The sequence below is a fragment of the Pogoniulus pusillus genome, chromosome 25 (genome assembly GCF_015220805.1).
Source record: "Pogoniulus pusillus isolate bPogPus1 chromosome 25, bPogPus1.pri, whole genome shotgun sequence".
Taxonomy (NCBI): domain Eukaryota; kingdom Metazoa; phylum Chordata; class Aves; order Piciformes; family Lybiidae; genus Pogoniulus; species Pogoniulus pusillus.
The window spans coordinates 14109150-14128027 of NC_087288.1; the positions used below are offsets into that span (position 1 = coordinate 14109150).

At 45.5% G+C, this 18878-nt stretch overlaps 1 long non-coding RNA gene across 4 annotated transcripts in view; it reads right to left on the reverse strand.

Annotated features, from left to right (window-relative positions):
- Positions 1–868: 868 nt before the first annotated feature.
- Positions 869–18878, reverse strand: part of LOC135186629 (uncharacterized) — a 120774-nt gene continuing 102764 nt past the window's right edge. The window contains exons 4-5 of one of the 4 annotated variants that reach the window (XR_010307068.1): positions 1110–1163; positions 869–1004 (exon numbers count right to left, since the gene is read on the reverse strand). This is a non-coding gene — a long non-coding RNA (uncharacterized LOC135186629). Of the gene's footprint in view, positions 1005–1109; positions 1164–5161; positions 5558–6483; positions 6554–6603; positions 6794–18878 lie in introns of those variants that run through there. The other 3 variants (XR_010307067.1, XR_010307069.1, XR_010307066.1) reach the window with 3 other exon arrangements.

Consider the following 18878-nt stretch of genomic DNA (forward strand, 5'->3'; position numbering starts at 1 on the left):
TTTTTAACTAGAAATGAGGTAACAGAACCTCACTGTCCTGAAAGCGAAATGAATCTAGTCCTTAGTTGGGAGCGGCAGCGAGCGCGACCGGGGTGCGGATTCCCACGGGAAGCGCTCCCGCAGCGGCTCGGGGTCCAGAGTGGGGCTGCACTCTCCCTCCACCGGCCCCTTCGCGACACTCTCATCCCCTCGGGGGAAGATCCCCCTCGTCCGACAAGCTTCTGTCATGAGCAACCCCCGTTAGTGAAATCGGAGGAAGATGGAGAACGAGACAAGCAATTAAAAAAGCTGCGATTTGGAGATGACGAGCGTGGGGTGCAGCTGTAACATGGTGCCCTGGGAACGGTAGTAAAACTTCAGCCCAGCTTGTGCCCTTAGTTAACTAAAGTCAATTACCTGCTCCCATATGAAAGGTTTCGCGTATGGTTACGTGTGAGGAAATACAAGAAGGTGATGAGTATGTTTTTGTTATGATTTAATCATATAAATTAAAGGAGAAGTGTAAGGATACGCCCAATTCAGGACTTAAAAACAAAAAAAAAAAAAAAACAAAAAAAAAAAAAAAAAAAAAGAAGGGGGAAAAAAAAAATAAAGCATTAATTTTGAAGGAGCTCTCTGTCCAAAGCCTTTTCTGCTGCATAGAGCAAATCGAGGCTCTCGGAGTCCACTCATCTCATTAGTGCTGGTTGTTTGGGGTTTCTCTTTTCTCTCTTTACTCTAATGGAGTAACCTTTCATATGCGACTGCAATTTCGAGGGGATAAAGGGTGAGTAGGTGCCAAAACAAGCTGGGAGTGGGTCAGAATTTTGCGTTTCAAGCAATTCTGCACAGAGCAATTCTGCTTACAGAGAGACACCGGGGTGTCCTACTTTAGTAATTCTAATTAAAACAAGGCTTAAAAGATGCAAAGAAAGAGAAGAAAGAGCAAGGTTCTTGCTTTATTTCCAATGGGCGTGGGGGATACCGTCAGGAACAAAGTGCTTCTAGCTTGTTCTAACGTGCACCTTTGTTTAACAGGGGAAAAAAAAAAGTCAAGCTAGTCCTCTGATTTCAACTAATGTATTTTTAACTGGATTTATTTTCCCTGCTTTGTGTGATCTGATACCTACCGTGTAGCCCTGGCCCACTTTCAGCCCTGCGGGTGCCCTGTATTGTGTGCGTGTCTGAAAAAAAAGGAAAAGTCTTCCATCTCGCACTCTTGTGCCGTGTACTTGTGCTTAGGAATTGAATCGTGTCCAAGCTAATGGTCAGCAAAATACGGATCCTATCTCTCTTCTCGCTGTCTAACAACGAGAGAAGCTGTGACTTTGCTGGGTCCAGCCTAGCTAGCACGACTGTGACCGTCCGGCACCTCGAATCAATAACGCAGCCAGTTTTCTGACGCTTCTTGTCCACGCTGCTTATTGAAAAGGAGGCTTTACTGCCACCTATAAATAGCGTTGAATCCAATCACTGATTTCCCCCCCCAAACCCCTACGTAAAGCAGCAAAGTTATAACCGAAGCTACTACAAGTTCTTGCTGTTTTGCGAGAGCTGCCGTGAGGGAGGTCCTGGCACCAAACGCGGCTGCACTGCAGCCTCTGAAGGGAGCAAGGGGCTCCCCGAACTCAGACACGCAGCAGCTGCCTTTGAACTTTGTTCACAAGCATGTGAGGGAGAGGAACAAATACCAATACTCACCGTGCTCTTTGGCTTTCCAGGTGTAACTCCGTCTCTCCCTCTTCTTTGTGTATAAATGAGCAGAGGTTACAGCCCGGGCACACGGTATAATGCCTTGGATAACCCCGACCCTGTTAATTTAATGCTACGCTAACCTGAGAGTGTGTGATTGGAGCTCAAGTATTGCTTCAGAAAAGCGCCTCTCCACGCTGGGAGCAAATTTACCTCCTCTGTCCACACCCCTCCTTTCCACGCGAAGTCTCCCAGCCCCGCATTCCTCTACAAACCAGGACACCTACCTTTCCGAGAGGCGTATTTGCTTACACAGATTGATTTTTTTTCTCCCTTCTCGAATCAACTATGCAATTTCTTAAGCCCACGTGCCAAGCCCTGCCTGCTGCGTGGGACTCGGTTCCACGCATTCTGCCACGCCGTGGTCTGGGGCTGCCTGGATAGCAGCCGAAATCCGGCGTGGAGGAAGGCAGAGCAGCACAGTGGTGCGGGGACGCGCTGAAGCTTCCCGCGAAGTCCGCACCGCGTTGCGGCCCCCGCCGGGAAAGGGACTGCGGGAGAGAGTGGCCAGGGGGCATCTCATCTCCCCAAAATCTCAGGCGCAGCCCCTGGGACAGGACACTCTACCTGCCTGCACAGGAGGGTGGGAGCTGGCAGACAGTGGTCACTGTACGCGGAGCGATCAAGCCCTCTTCTCTCCGCACTCTCTCTTCCCTCCCTCCCTCCCCCCTTTTTAAAAAAAAATACATTTATTTCCCTTTTAATTCCCTCTACATGGAGGTTGATGAATACAGCTCGTTACCCGCGCTGATGCCAGGGTAATAATTGTCAGGGGGTCTGAGCGCTCCAGGGAAAGGAAAGCGGAGGAATAGAGAGGGATACAACCTCCGTTATCTCGCTATTACTAATTCCCAGCCGACTCGGACTCAGGGGACACAGTGATCGCTTAACAAACCCTCCTCCTCTCCCTCCACCACTCCTTCCTTCCTTCCTTTTCCCCAGCACATTTTTCTCCCCCGCGCTCGCCCACGTTTTGTTCCTCCACTTCAGGAGGAATAAGCCGTGAAAACTCAAACTTAAAAGAAAAAGGAGAAAAAAAGAAAAAAGAAAAAAAGGCAAAAAATAAAGAAGAAAGGGTAGGTGAGAGACAGACATGAGGAAAATAAAAAAAAAGGAGAGGAGGGAGGAAGAAAAGGACAGAAAGTGTCTGTGCCTGATCGCTGACCATCTGTGCAAAAGGTGATCATTGTTAGGTACTCACATGGCTGGTGGCAGAGCAGCTCTTAGCAATTAATAAGTCTCTCAGCTTGAGCTCTTCTTTCCCCTTTTTGATGGCAGCGCTCTCTGTGTGTCTCTCTCACTCACTCACGCACACACACACACACACAAACCCGATCAGATGCTTCAAGACCGGCCACTTTGCGAGGGGAACAACACGGGAGGGTTTGTATTACTCCAGGTTCGTGTGTGTAGCCTATAAATAGCGAACTTTTTGATGGAATCAGCTAACAAATGAGAGGAGAAGGCGTAATTTTGCGCAGGGAGCCCCCCTTTCTCTTTGCAAGATTAAAACCCCCCAGGCAGCAGACAGAGCTAAAGTTGTGGGTGTGTAGAAAGGAATTTCGCTTTACTGTGATCGTGTGCGAAATTTTTGTTTGTTTGTTTATTTTGGGGGTTGTTTTTGTTCCTCCCCCTCTCTCCCAATCTATATGTTACATTCTCCCTCCCTGCTTTCCCATCCAGGGGCAGGAACTGACCCGGATTAGCACCGAAATACAAGTTGGAAATATGGTGCGTTTGCGTGGTTGTTGCTGTTTTGATTTTTGGTTTTGTTTTGGCTATTTTTTTGGGGGGGAGGGGGAGGGGGGGGGAGCGGGGCGGGGGATGGTGGGGGTGTGCGCACACGACTGTGGGGAGCTCCGTGAGATACCGGATAGAAGTGAAGCAGGCGGGCAGCCAGGCTTTCTTTCCATCCTGAGCCCTCACTTTGATAGCAAGTGGGGATCAGAAAGAAAACGGGTGGGAATCACTGGGCGGGGGTGTTACTTTGATGGGGTTGAAGTGTTTGCTCACAGCTTTGGGTCAGCCACGGACCGACCAGATAGACCCACTCGAGAGAAAGCCTCGTGAAACACCTATCCGTGGAGTTTCCGCGTTCCCGTGGCGCGCCCGCCCGGCCCATCCCAGCTCCTCTCTCCGAGGGGCGCAGTGCGGCCCCGGACACAGGTGGGCGCCGGGTCCATGGCTGGGCACGCGTGGATGTCAGGCCAGAGACTTGAGCGCGCCCGGCTGTGTGGAGACGAACAGGGGGGTCAAGTGTCCCCCACCCCAGCGCTCTCCTCGCCTCGGAGGGCAGCGCCTGGCCTGACCTTTTCAGGGTGCGCAGCAATCCCCCTCTCTGTGGGAGGCGGCGGCGGGGCCGGCCCGACGGCTCGACGGGGAGAGCAGCCCCCAGGTATGGGGCCGCACGGGGGCCAGCAGAGGGAAGCAGCCGGCTCCAGCGTCCAGCCTGGACTAACGCGAGCAGTACTTGGGAAAGTGACGGCCGGGTCGCCTCTGCCCTCCCCCTCTTGCTAACGGGCTGAGCGGTACCGGTGGTTTTGGCCTTCCCTCGTAACGACAGTCACCTGTCTCTGGAGGACAGTGATTTGCGGGAAGCTGAAGGCTGAGTCCCTGTCAGGGGCTTAGACCTGCCGCTGATAAGGATCCTACCACGGCAGCTATGAAGAGGTTTTCTCTCCTGACAGGTACCTGACAGGGCTGGCCGGGGAAGAACTGCTGACCTGTCTAAAGAAATATATCTGTGTCTGCCAGAATGGCAGGACAGATGGTACCAGTTCTCTCCGAGGCGACTTTTCTCGACGGCATACACTGAGCGGAGTTGACGAGTGTTTTGGGTTTTTTTTTTAGGGCAGGGAGGCAGCGATGCCGTTAGAGATCCTGTAGCACGGACTTTCTGTGAAATGTCCGCTGCCGTGAGCCCTTCCCCGTCCACGCACCCGTGACCTGCCGCAAAAGCGCCGAGAGGAAAGCGGCTCTCGGCACGTTGGCTAAAGCCAATGGCGGCAGCGTGCTCCTAGCAGCTCCCAAACCGGCCCTAACGGTCGTACCGAGCTCGCCTCCATTCCCCCTGCAGAGAAGCGGCCGTTGCTGAGCCCCTTCGCGGCGATGGGACGTTGCCAGGACCCCGGCTCAGCCCCGTGCACGACGCTCTGCTGCGGGAACGCGCACGGACCCCGGAGGGTGCAGGCAGGGGCGCTGCGGGCAGCGTGCGCACGCTTCGTGCGGTCTCTAAGCGCTGCTGTTCCTACACCTCCACCGAGGGAGACGTGTAGCTGCCATACGCGCGGCCGGGCGCCACCGCACCCGCCCCGTCCCCTCTGAGGGCTCCCGCTGCCGGGAGGAAGCAGCGAGAAGCGACCCTCTTTTACCCGTGGCGGGCGTGCAGTAGCCCTCAATACGCTCTCAAATGATGTTTAGTCTGGCGCACTTCTCTATCCATATACATTTTCAATCTCATGGGTCATAAACTATTAGCAAAGGGATTTCATTGTTCACCTTCGCTATCTTACAAAGGAGAAGGAGAAAGATACAATGCACGCTCCTAGGAAGAAGGAGACCCCGACAGGGTTTCAATCGCAGCCTTTTCCGCCGCCTCGGCGCGCAGCGCGGCGGGATGGCCGGTTCGGGGAGCCTACCGGAGCGACTCTGCTCGGGGCTGGCGCCTGGGTGGGGATCCAGTCAACCTCTCTGTGGGTGCTGCTCTCGGCGAGGTTGCTCTCTGCCCCAGGCGCTTGGCTCCGGCTCAGCTGCTGATTGTCCCATAGGGACCTGGGAGGTCAGCGGCGCACGGAGCAGCAGCAGCAACATCGCGAGTTGTGCTCTACTGGAAGCGGAGAAAATATTGCGGAGGAAAGAGTAAAATCTTGGGGCTGAAAGGATGAGGGGACGCCTGACGCAGTCTGATTTTCTCCCCCCCCTCCAAAAAAAAACAACAACCAAACCAAACAAAAACATTAGGAGTTTAGTTCTTCACTGAAACCTAACAAACGACACTCCAGGGGGTGAAGCATAAGCTCCCCGGTGCAATGCGGCGGGGGGGAATATATTACGACAAACTGAGGGTCGGAGCTCCGAGGAAGGGACCAGCCAGCCGAGGAGAGCAGCGGCAACGAGCCGCCGCACTAAGGCCTGCAAAGAGCCAGTGTCGAGCCGGCAGGCCGACGGGCAGGGTAGGTAGGCAGAGGCAAACTCACGCCTTGGCAGTTCGACTAGAGAAACGTAGGACCCAACCCCGGCAAAGCTGCTGAAAGCCTGGGCTTGAGACAAACACCAGTGTTATTATGGTGACAGCTAAGTTAGTTTCCTTCTTACTTCCCCCCCCCCCCCCACCTTCTTTAAGGAATGTAGTGCGACAAAATTTAGACCAAGAGGTGATTATAAAAACCAATATAGTGACTTTTAAAGAGAGACCCACTTTGCAATTTTACACCGAGGAGGAAAACGTTCCAGCAAAGTCTGGGGTCATCACCAACAATATAGCAGTGTTCCCTCCCTGTTTAATATACATGGTATGGGAAATGAAGGGAAAACGTAGCTAGCACTTGTAGTGCCAAAGGAAAAAAAAATCAAATTACTACATCATATTTTTGGGCTATTTTGCAGGACACCGTTCAAAAATAGACCTACATTTAATTATATCTGTAATGATTTTCTCTGCGCGGCTGCTAGTTAATAGTAGGGAGAAAATGAGGTTTCTATTAAGACTTTTACATTCTGATATCTTAAAAAAAAACCAAAACCACAACAAACCTTTTGTGTTAATCGCGCATCTGGGACTGCAAATCACCAATCTGGATCAACTTTTAATTAACACATTGACCTGCCGAAGAAGCAAACTCCCTTAAAAAAACAAAATAGACGCTATACCTATGCATGTATTGCTGGATCGGCGTGACCCTGGAAGCCCCAGGGCTCACCTCTCTCGGAAAGAGACGAGGAGATGCGTAAGCAACGCACCCGCTCGTCTCCCGAGGCTGCTTCCCTCCCCGCATCTTGCGCGGGGTTGCGCTGGCGACGATGGCCCCGGGAGGGCGGACGAGGGCCGGAGCCCCTCGGCAGCCTGTGAGAGTAAAAGGCCGTGACGGAAAGCGGAAGATTTGGTCTCTTCGTGGCTTGTGTGAAAAATACCAATTGGGGGGGGGGTGTGTGTGTGTGTGGGGTGTGAACACAGGCCCACGCGTGGGTGCTGCACCTCCAGAGCCATGTTTGGCAGCTCCCTCTCACCCACAAAGCACAAAGAATGCTCAGCGCCTTGAAATATGAACCCTTGTTTTCTCGGCTTTTACCTCACCAATACTTTATGGCTTTTTGTTTTGGTTTGTTTTTTCCCTTTTAAATAATTTTTCCCTCATTAATTTTGTTTCACTCCAATATAGACTTCAAGGAGGTTAGATGCGTGACTTCCTCCCTCCCTCTCCCTTTCTTTCCTCTCCCCCCCCACCCCCTAACTTATCCTTAACACAGGGACTGAAGTATGTTACTGCCAAGTTAAAGTATAAACTGCTCCACAGGTAATAATTAAAGAGCTTCTGTCTAAATCTCTTTCCCCCTCACCACCCACCAAACACAGAGGCTTTCTTTCACAACAGATTATATTGATCACACACAGAGGCATGCTCTCCTCAGAGGAGCTGCCTGCGAGATGCTCTCAATTTGATGTGCTCAGTGCACACTCTCCTGGACCTTCTTTCACCTTTTGTTAAGCCGAAAGGTTTCTGCAGGAGTGTATTTCTATGAACACTTCCAAATCCCATCGAAGAGGAAATTCCACAAACAAAAGGAGACTGACAGCTGCTTAGATTCAGACAACCAGGCTTTGGCCATACCTCACAATATTGTTCCATATTCACACGAGGAGTGAGTTTAGAAATAAGAGATATAGAAGGAACAAAGTAACTGACGTCAGTAAGGGAGTATGTTGATCAGGAAGACTTCCAACTTTTTCTAGTGCTGACACTTTCCAAAGAAAAATTTCAGCCTCATCCTAACAGCCACACTGAAAGTTTTAGGGGCTCTGACTTATTTGAGAACATACATTAACCTGACAGATAGGTGTGACATGCACCTGACATCAAGGCAGGGTCAAGAGCTGGCCAGTTTCAGCTGGTCTCATATTTGATTTAGTTCAGGTTGTATGCTGTGGTGTTTTGATAAGAAAAAAGAAGTCAGCAGTTTGATTTGTGGGTTTTTTTTTTTTTAATTAAATAAATAATTATTTTTTATTTCACTGAAGAGTGCCACAGTTTAAGTTAAGGAATTTGTTATTGCTGTTGGGCTGTTTTTTAGGAGAGGTTCTCAGTCTGCATGTGGCTATGTCATCACTTACTGTTAACACTTAACTGTGTTCCCCTTGAGTAAAAAAATGGGTAAAGGTACTAGGAGACCTGCATGGCTGAGCAAGGAGCTCCTGAAGGAAATCTCAGGGAAGAAAGAAACTTACAATTCATGGAAGAAGGGATTTGTCACTTGGGAGAACTATAGAGAAGTTGTTAGGGCATGTAGGAAGGCGAGGAAGGCCAAAGCCCTTTTGGAACTGAAACTGTCAAAGGAAGTAAACCAGAACAAGAAGGGCTTCTTCAAATCTATCAGCAGGAAAAGGAAGAACAGGGAAGGTGTGGGGCCACTGCTGAGCGAGGAGGGCAGAGAGGAGCCAAATTAGGTTCAACAAGGACAAGTGCAGACTCTTGCACCTGGGAAGGAATAAAAAACTGCACCACTGAAGGGTGGGAGGTGATCTGCTGGAGACCAGTCCTGTGGGGAGGGACCTGGGAGTCCAAGTGGATAACATCTATGGGACAGCAATGTGCCCTTGTGGCCAAGAAGGCCAATGGGATCCTGGGGGGCACTAAGAAGAGTGTGTCCAGCAGATCAAGGGAGGTTCTCCTTCCCCTCTACTCTGCCCTGGTGAGACCTCATCTTGAGTACTGTGCTCAATTTTGGGCTCTGCAGTTTAAGAGGGACAGGGATCTACTGGAGAGGGTCCAGCAGATGGCTAAGAGAATGATTAGGGGATTGGAGCACTGCCTGATGAGGTGAGGCTGAGATATCTGGGACTTTTTAGTCTGGAGAAGAGAAGACTGAGAAGGGATTTAATAAATGTTTATCAACATCTGAAGGCTGAGGGTCAGGAGAGGGGGGACAGGCTCTGCTCACTTGCTCTCTAGGATAGGACAAGGAGCAATGGATGTAAGCTGCAGCACAGGAGGTTGCACCTCAACACATGTGGGAACTTCTTTACTGTAAGGGTCACAGAGCACTGGAACAGGCTTCCCAGAGAGGTTGAGGAGTCTCCTTCTCTGGAGACTTTCAAGGCTTGTCTGGATGTGTTCTTCTGTGAACTGTGCTGAATTGTATGGTTCTGCTCTGGCAGGGGGGTTGGACTAAATGATTTCTTTGGATCCCTGGCAACCCCTGAGATCCTGTGATCCTGTGTTTCTTATTCTCCCAAGTGAGCCAGACACTGGCAAGAGCTTCTGTGCAGCTTGTCTACCTCAGGAATATGACATCTCAGTGTTGTGCCTTTGCTGGGCCTGACCCCAGCCAAGGTGCATGGAGTAACAGTGAAGGCTGCCCAACTGGACACAGCAGCAAACTGCTTCATTTCAGCAGAACCCCACCACTGCTCTCCCCCTCACACCTCTCTTTTCCATGGGGTCTTGTCCCTGAGTTGCTTCAGGTGCCTCATAAATATTTGAATTTTGCTTTTATACTGCACCAGTTCACTAACACAAGCGGAATGTGGGAAGCTGCTTGCTCTTTGCTGAGTTAAACTATTCTTTGCATATATTTGCTGCACATGCTGTGCCTTCTCATAGCCACCAAAACCTTCTGATCACAGAGGGTTAAATCACAGAAATTATACAGGAGATACTTTCTCTGATGTTTGTGTCCATGCAGTGTAAAGAATACTTGCAAAACTCCAGGCTAAGAGGACCACAGCACAAGTAACACCCCTCAGAGGTGACAGCAATGGATGCATAAATGGGGGACTAAGAATCAGATCAGGATTTAGGAATTCCATCCCTATTTTTTTCCCTCCTTTCCTCCTATTTTAGTTCCCCTGTCTGTAAGCTGGGCATGTAATAGACACTGGCCCTACTGGCTTTTCATGAGGCAACTGATGTTTGAAAAAGAATTGGAAATTCTGAAAGGACATAATCTGTGACAATATTCCAAGGTGGATATGCTGCCGGTCCCTCTATTAGAGTTGGCAAACATTTCTCAGCAGAGACCACATTTTCTGTTGCCTGTAGCTTTAGAAAAAACATCACCCCTTCGTCTGGAAACTGATATCCTGACTGTCTGTACCGAGCAGATTATTTTGAAAACACCTGCCAAAACAATTTGTCCATTTCCAAGAACAAGGTTATGGAAAAATAAACAGTTTTGCTCATACTCAAAAAAATGGAAACTTTTTCTCCTTTGATATGCTCTGCTGCCCTCAGGCTTTGAAGCACAGGCTCAAAATGTGATTTTTTTTTTTTTTTAAATTTAAGAGCATGCCTTTCTATCCCTGTCAAAAATTATTCAAATGTGGCTAATCTGTAAATATTAGAAATGTTGTCACGAACATACTCTAAGTAATGATTTCTTTTATTCTAGCAGTAAAATGCAATTGCTGAAGATTGGTCTTCTCTGAAAACAGAAGCTTAACGATAGAGTGGTGTAGTTAGATTCCCCCTTTAATCCCCACCTCCAAATTTTTCCCATGGGTCCAAGCTTTGGCTTAGGATCTAAGAGGTAGGAATCATATCTTTTCTAAGCTCTGAATGATTTGAAGGTTGTGTCAAGAAGAAAGGTCTATGCATGAATACATCAGGGATTAAAAAAAAATCCAGCCTGTGACATAGCAGGCGATAGAAGCAGCCAAATGGTCCAGAAAGAAAAGCTGGGGCTGGTATTTGGAGACAGGAGCCTGGGACTGATTAGGTAAGGAGACACAGAGGTTGTGCAGAGAAAGTGGAGAGAAACTCTTTGGTTGAGGAGCCTGGAGGGGAGATAGGAGGGCAAGGATAGCAAAACCAACTAGTGTTGACAGCCAAAAGTAAGAATGTGTAACTGCAGGATGTCCGGAGTAGCTGGGCTGAATTTAGTTTGAAATATGGTAAAAATTCTGAAAGTCAGAATGTTTTCTTTTACTATTTTTTAACTGCTGCAGTTCAGCTATATCATTAGTGCTTTTTATTTGGAATAGAGATTTCTTTCTAAGGCTAAAAAGATACTTAAATTACCTTTGAAGTAAGTATTTCAGAGCTGATCCAAAACATTTTAAAAGTAACTTTGTGTCTGTGTATCACCACTGAGCCAAGGAAATGTGTTATGTAGCCAACACTAGCATGACATGAGGCACTGGGATGTTAAGGAAATGACTATCCTAAGGGTTTCAGAGCACTTCATTTCAGTCACTGTACATTATGGTACACAACACACAGAGTTTATTCCACAAATAAGCAGAAACAAAACCCTGCAAGGAACACTCCATCCATGGGGATGGATCAGAACTTTGTAGTTTTTATTCACAAGACTCCTGTCCAATTTGTCATAGAGTTGGGTACAGTTTATATGTGAGGTAAAGAGTTGCAAGAACAGAGATCAGGAATTTGTGGCAATGTGATCGCTGAATTTTACCTGCTGAATTTCTTTCCTTTCCCCTTTCACCTCAAAACTTCTACAGTTTGGGGACAATTGCCTCAAGAAGTAACGATTAACAGAGATTTCTGTATTATAAGGGCCTGTCTTGAAATTTGGGGGTCTGGTAGGCTAAAATGAACCCCTCTCTACCTTGGATAAGATCATGGGACTGTGTATTGGTAAAGAGGTGCAGGATGTCAAGTTGAAAAAACACCAAGTAGTCAGTATCTCTAATTGGATACTCAAAATTAGCAGGCTTCTTTGTTTGTTTGTTTTCACTTTAATCTCATTTGTTTGGAATAATAAAAAAAACCCAAACATTTAAAATGATAGGAAGATCTCATTGCTTCAATTTCAGGTTGTTTACTAAGCATCCAGCTATTATTCTATGGCATGGTGGGGACAGAAGAAAGCCAAGAGTATTGGGTTCACATTAGATTTAAGTTGCATGCCCCAAATAAAACTTACGGAATCCCATTTAGGTAAGCTTAGCAGTAGAAACCATCTCCTGAAATAAGGCTTTGCCCAGGTACTATTCTGAATACCAGAGATGCTTGTGAAGAATATCAAGCAGAAAAAGCCTGCTGCCTTGTTAAATTGCACTCATGTGCCATTGAATAAGAGTGGATGAAACACAAGCTTTGTAAGGTTACTCATAAAAAGAGATGAGAGAGACAAAAGAAGGAGAACAAGCCTAGGGTATCAGAGAACATGGAAACAAGGTGCTAACCCAGAAGAGACCGAAGTGCATGTCTGTACCAGTGAAAGCATTCAATATCTAGGACACTTTGACTTCAGGTGTACACCACAGCCATTTACCTTTTGAGTATTACTCCCTTCCCTCATTTTTTTTCTTTCTTTTTGTTAAAGTACTTCCAGTTGCCTCAGAACTAACATTTTTTCTGTTACATAGTCTGAATTTTGAGGAAAACAGTTTTTCCTGGAAAATTCCTGATGATCTCTAAGTACATGGCGTTGTAATTAAAGGCTATATGATAAAGTGTCTGCACTAGGGATTGGTACTGAGCAATGTGATTAGCTTTCATTCTCTCACTTCCTACTGGGTTTAAATGTTTAAAGATTTTACAATACTCAATGCAAATGTGTGTGTGTCTGTGTAAAATATTACATAGCTGTGCAAGATTTGCCTCCAATCTAATTTATTTGCTTTAAAAAAAATCAATTTAAATGCAGCTTTTTTGTTCCTTGATTCTTTGTTTCTTAATCAACTTTCATTCCTTGATTCTTCAGTTCATTCAGCCCCATTTCAAATTTAAGGGTATTAGTGATATCTCACAGAAGCTTTTTATTTTTTAGGTTCTTGAGTACTTATGAAACATAGCAGACTGGTAGCTTTTAGACAGTATTTCAGTTCATCTGCTGATCAGGTACAAGACAGACAACAACTTTGTCCTACCAGACTTAAGTATAATAGCAAAAGCATGACTGAACTGGAGAGTCCAAACACCCTCCAGATTTTTTCTCAATTAGCACATATTTAATTGCTTATTTATTTGGTACCCTTGGCACCTATCCAGTGGGAACTGGACTAAAACTGTTTCCAAATGGTTTCAGGTGGGTAGATTTAGCATTAACAACCTGGGTTGCTCTACATAGGTCTGGATTTGAACATATAACAGGAAAAAAGCTGCTCTTGAATAATTAAAATCCTCTTTTCTGTATTAGGACACAGAAGAGCTCCAGAATCACACACTCATTTGAACAAGGAAGTGCCATCAGCAGGCCTGTGATCCTGACCTCAGTTGAAGGATCCTTGGCCTGGAGTCAAGCAGTCACTAAAACAGCCAAATTAACTATCTGCTAAGCCATGGATTAAAATTCACCCACTGATCCAAGCCAGTAAGTGAAACAATAATTTGCTACTCCTCCTCTATTCCACAACAGAGCACCATTCAGCATAAAGCTGCAGTTTAGCATGAGTTTTTAAACCTAGAAAAAACCATGGTTCATTGTAAATGTATGCCTTTAATAACTTGAACAAATATCATAAATAAATGCAGATGTAAAAAGAAGAAACCGATCTGGTATTTAGTAACAGAGAGGCTCTATGAGAGCAGAGTGAAAAGACAGCTTTAGGAGTTCTGATGCAGTCACCAGTCACCATTATTTTGAGTAGCAACTCATAACAAATAAAGTGCCATCTCCTCTGAGCACAGACCTCTTCAGCATCATTTTTACCATCACAGCCTAACTCTCTACTTCTTTAACAATCCATAGGCTTGATTGAAATGTTATAGAGCAAATTGGTTTATGCTTTCTGGAGACCTCAGAGATCTGAAGTAGTCAGTGTATAAAAGAAGCAGCTTATTTCAAACCCAGGGATAACAAAGCTGACCTACTACAGAACAGAGCCTTCTCCCATCAGTATTAGATGCAGTGCTTGGATTTAGTATCAAAGTATGTATGCTTCCAAGTCTATAATTTTTATGCCCACGTACAAGACAGCACAACTAATATAATCTCAGTTATGCAATGCAGGAGTGGCCATCTGGCCGGATAGGAACTAATTTTGACCCAGATAGCAGCAAATGCTTTTGTGTCAGGGACAGAATTTTTAGGTGTGATATCCACATCTCTGCTGAGCAAGATTAATAAAACCAAACCCAAGGAACTTGAAGATGTAGTACAAAAGTTGTGTTAACAGAAAATAGAATATTCACTATTGTATTTTTATAGCCTGCATTATCAGTCTCTTTGCAGAGCTAGATTCCTCTCACTAGTAAGACTAGAACAGGGGAAAAAAAAAGTGCTTTCCTTAGTGTATCTGACCAAGTCAAAGATCTAGCATTCATGTCAATAAAGCTTTACTATTGCTTGTGATGGTAATCCTGTATCATCTTGCCCCTGAGGTGGCTATATCTCAATCATGATCACTCTAAAAAGTATGTACCTGCTTTGATGTACAGTAATCTGACTATATCTCTGTTTACTTTGGAAGGCTCAAAAGCAACGATAGGGGTTGCAGTAGATCATTTACATATAAGGTTAATGCTCATTACAATGCCACTGCAATATTTCATGGGTACATGGTCAAAGATTTTGTTCATAAATGAACCAATGGTTAGACTTGCACACTTCTAACTTTTAACTATTTTTTAAAAGTTTATTCTAATTTTCTGGCTATGAGGATGCCTCTTCCTATTAGCAACAGCTGGTGCATCTTTTACACTCCTGTTCTTCAGAATCTCCCCACTCACTGTGCTAGTTTGAGCCTAGCTAGAATGTTTTGGTGAGAAGAACTAGATTACAGGCTGTGAAAGGAAAACAAGGGCGATGTCTACCTCACTCATAGGCACGCTGAGAGATACAGGAACAAGAATCCAAACATAGATAGGGCACTTCTGCTGGGGAGCTCTGAGCTACATTTCTCTCTCTGGCCTCTCTGCTGTTTCTTTGATTAATCCACTTTGCTTCCTAACCCCCTGGCCGAACCTCCATTCTTCCTTGGGACTGGGGTAAGGTTGAGAGAGGGGGGTTGGAGAAGGTGGAAGGGTGGTTGGAAGCCCCTCCTGGGGACTCAGGTTTCTGGGAGGGCTGTTGTGTTTCTGTATTACCTTTTACCTTGTATATTTCTGTCCATAACTGTATATACTGTAAATATCTGCTTGTACATTCTGCTAAGCTGTAAATATAAGCTTCATTCAATTTCCAGAGCTGGCTGAGTCTAGTCTGGGTGATTTCCAAAGTGTGGGGGGGCAGGGAACACCCAAACCATCACACTCACTGACCTGTGTCACTAATAGGTAGAAGGTGGAAGGCAGAGGTGATTAGGGAATTCAATTTAAGATGATGAAAATATTCTGGATGTACTGTACAGACTCAGTAGTTCACTCCTGGGGAAGGCTTTCAGGGCATAACCAGAAGTTAGCAAGACATCCAGTCTAAATTTGCACAGGCTCCTTAAAGGCAGGTGAACATCTGTTTCAATAGGTTTGAAGTGTGAAGAAGAGCTGTTTAAAGAGTGTTTAAAGCACTTTCAGGGGTTACATTTTGTCCCTCACATTTTCTTCTTTTGGTAATTTTTTTTGGTTGTTGGGGTTACTGCACATTTTTGTGGATGAGGAGTTTATACAGGCTTAGCTGTGACACTTGGCAGGGAAGTGGTAAGTGCTTGAGATCTGGTAGCTATAACTTGTGACTCAGATTAGTTTAGCTCTCCTAAAAAAAGTTTTTAGACTCAGTATGCAGGATAAAATATTTTGGCAATAATTAAAGTGAAAATTCTGTATATTTGAGCTCTAACTATTGAGTGAAAACTATTTCAAAAGATGTTGTATGCTTTTGTTACAACAGACATACTAATGTTCTGTCCTGTATAGAATATATGGGCGAGGACAACAGTGTGTGGAAAACTCTATAAACCTCCATCTTCTGCACAGAGAAAATGAGCAACAATGATGAATCATAGAATCATAGAATCAACCAGGTTGGAAGAGACCTCCAACATCATCCAGGCCAACCTATCACCTAACCCTAGACAATAAACTAGACCATGGCACTAAGTGCCTCAGCCAGGCTTTTTCTGAACACCTCCAAGGACAGTGACTCCACCACCTCGCTGGGCAGCCCATTTCAATGTCAAATCACTTTCTCTGGGAAGAACTTCCTCCTAATATCCTACCTTTGTACCTTCACCAGCACAACTTGAGAATGTGTCTCCTTATTCTGTTGCTGGTTGCCTGGCAGAAGAGACCGATGCAAGCTGGCTACAGCAGCAATGAGATCTCCCCTGAGATCTTCTCCAGGTTAAACAACCCTCAGCCTCTCCTCACAGGGCTGTGTTCCAGGCCCCTCACCAACTTTGTCGCCCTCCTGTGGACACCTTCCAGTACTTCAACCTCTCTCTTGAATTGAGGAGCCCAGAACTGGACACAGAAGAAGGTAAAGACTGTAGAAGAGCATGAAGGGGGCTGACACTGAAGATCAAACTCATTGATAACTAAGAGTGTTGGGATGAATAAAAATAGAAATTACTTCCCAGCCATTACTATCTTTTACTATCCTACTTTAATGATTTTATTACTGCTATCTACACCTGACAAAATATGTATTTTCTAGTAACCATTCATTTATTTCAGTACACTTTCCCAATAAATCAATGCACCCTGGATATGCAGGTGAGCTTTTCCTAAGTTTGTAAAGTTAGTGTTATAGTTTGAATTTTAAAACCCTAGAAAGAACATAAAAAAAAACCAGACTCCAAACCCAACCAAAACAAATACAACAGACCCAACAAAACCCCATAATACAAATTAAACTAATTTAGTGGAAGAATAAGTATTTACAGTATCCTGATTTAATTAGAGTCATAGATGTACCAACGTTCTTAACTGTACTTATGTTTTTAACTATGTGGCTGAACCAAGTGCTGAACTGGAACAATAAGTGTATTATTAGCAATGCTGTATTCAAAATCTGCTTGAAGATAAGCAGATGGGTAAGTCTGAACTCAGAAAAATAGATTTTTTTAAAACCAAATAAAGTTTCCTCCTGAGGTTTCTTTTTTTACTGTTTATCAAGTATGCTTTTTGTGGTGGGAGAGTTACAGCTATTAATGTGAAAGCTCAATGGGTCCTCTCTTCCGGAATAATTTTCTTGCCTGCATATTTATACCTTCCCCACCCTTGATTTAGAAACTCTCATTCATCTTGAAACAGTTGGATATCAAACCCAACTCTTTCTTCAGATTAGAATCTCTTGCAAGTTGCTCAGACATACCAGTGCCATAGATAAAAAGAGATTCAGACCTTTCCTACTTTACTTGGTTCCTCCTTGCAGAGATGTTACGACCTGTAAGCTTTGCTGGTGGTCAGGTTGCTAGAGCTGACTTCCCTAAACTTCACTCTGTAGTTACAGAGTTGTCATCTCCTGAGAGCAAGCTGGGGCAAAATTCTTGTGTTAGATGACCTGACTTGTCTTTTGGGGCAATCACAGCAATCACAGCTGCTGCACTCACACTCAGACTTCAGAGGTATTGACTATACCATCTATTTGAATAGGACATTTTAAACAAGGGAACGACTCCATTTCTGGACAAACATTTGCTGTGCTTCAGACATCACCATCAAATAAAACCAAACCAAAAACCAAGGCTGACCTTCTGAGTGTTCTTTCACAAGATATCAGAATGTTTTGCCCTGCTCAGAAGAAAACTTCTGGTTGATCAGGAGATACCAGGCCAGGAAGCTGACTAGGCTGAGCACTGGGGTCGTTCAGCCTGGAAAAGAGAAAGGGTCTAGAGAGACCTTATTGTGACTTTTCAGCATTTAAAAGAGGCCTATATAGAATATGAGGACAGACCTTTTATCAGGGACTGTAGCAACAGGACAAAGGGTAATGGTTTTAAACTAAAAGAGAGAAGATTTAGACTGGCTATAAGGAAGAGATTTTTACAATGAGGGTGATTAAACACTGGTACAGGTTGCCTGGGGAAGTGGTAGAAGCCTCATCCCTGGAAGCACTCCAGGTCAGGTTGGATGGAGCTCTGAGCTACCTGAGCTAGCTAAAGAGGTCCCTGCTTACTGCATTGGGGTTGGACTAGACAACTTCTAAGCATCCCTTCCACCTCAAACCATTCTATGATTCTACACTGTCCTGCACAGGAAAAATGTTGAAACTACACTGCAACCAAGTGGGAATTGCCTCCTGGTTTCTAAGAGTCAGTGACTCTTGCTTCATTCAGAGGAAAAGCTGATCAACTTTTCCTTACTGTTGGATGAGAAATGATGTATTCATATGAAGCTTCTCAGGAAAGAGTATTTATAGTGTCAACATCAAATTCAAAGAAGCCAAAAATCTCAAGGCTGGTGAATACAATGGCAGGATTCTCTTTCAGTTCATTTGTTCTTATAACCAACAACTTTTTATAGCAGCAATTGACACCAAGGTGCATTTCACATTAATCAAAAACAAGTGTATTTGGAAAAAAAAAGATCATAGGATCATAGCATGGTTTAGGATGGAAGGGACCTCAAAGATCATCCACTTCCAACCCCCTGCCATAGGCAGAGACACCTCCCACTAGAACAGGTTGCTCAAGGCCTCCTCCAACCTGCCCTTAAACACCTCCAGGGAGGGAGCAGCCACAACCTCCCTGAGCAACCTGTGCCAGTGTCTCACCATCCTCACTGCAAAGAACCCTTTCCTAATATCTGGTTTGAATCTCCCCTCTGCCAGTTTAAACCCATTCCCCTTTGTCCTCTCATTACAGGACCCTGTCAATAGTCCCTCCCTAGCCTTCCTGTAGGCTCCCTTCAGATACTGGCAGGCCACTATAAGGTCTCTTTGAAGCCTTCTCTTCTGCAGGCTGCAGAGCCCCAACTCTTGTAGCCTGTCATAGCAGAGGTGCTCCAGCCCTCTGATCATCCTCGTGCCCCTCCTCTGGACTCATTCTAACAGTTTGATGTCCTTTTTTGGGGGGGGGGGGGTGATGAAATGACAAAACTGTATTAGCTGTAATGCAAAGTATTTTGATTTGGAAGTCTTTATCATTT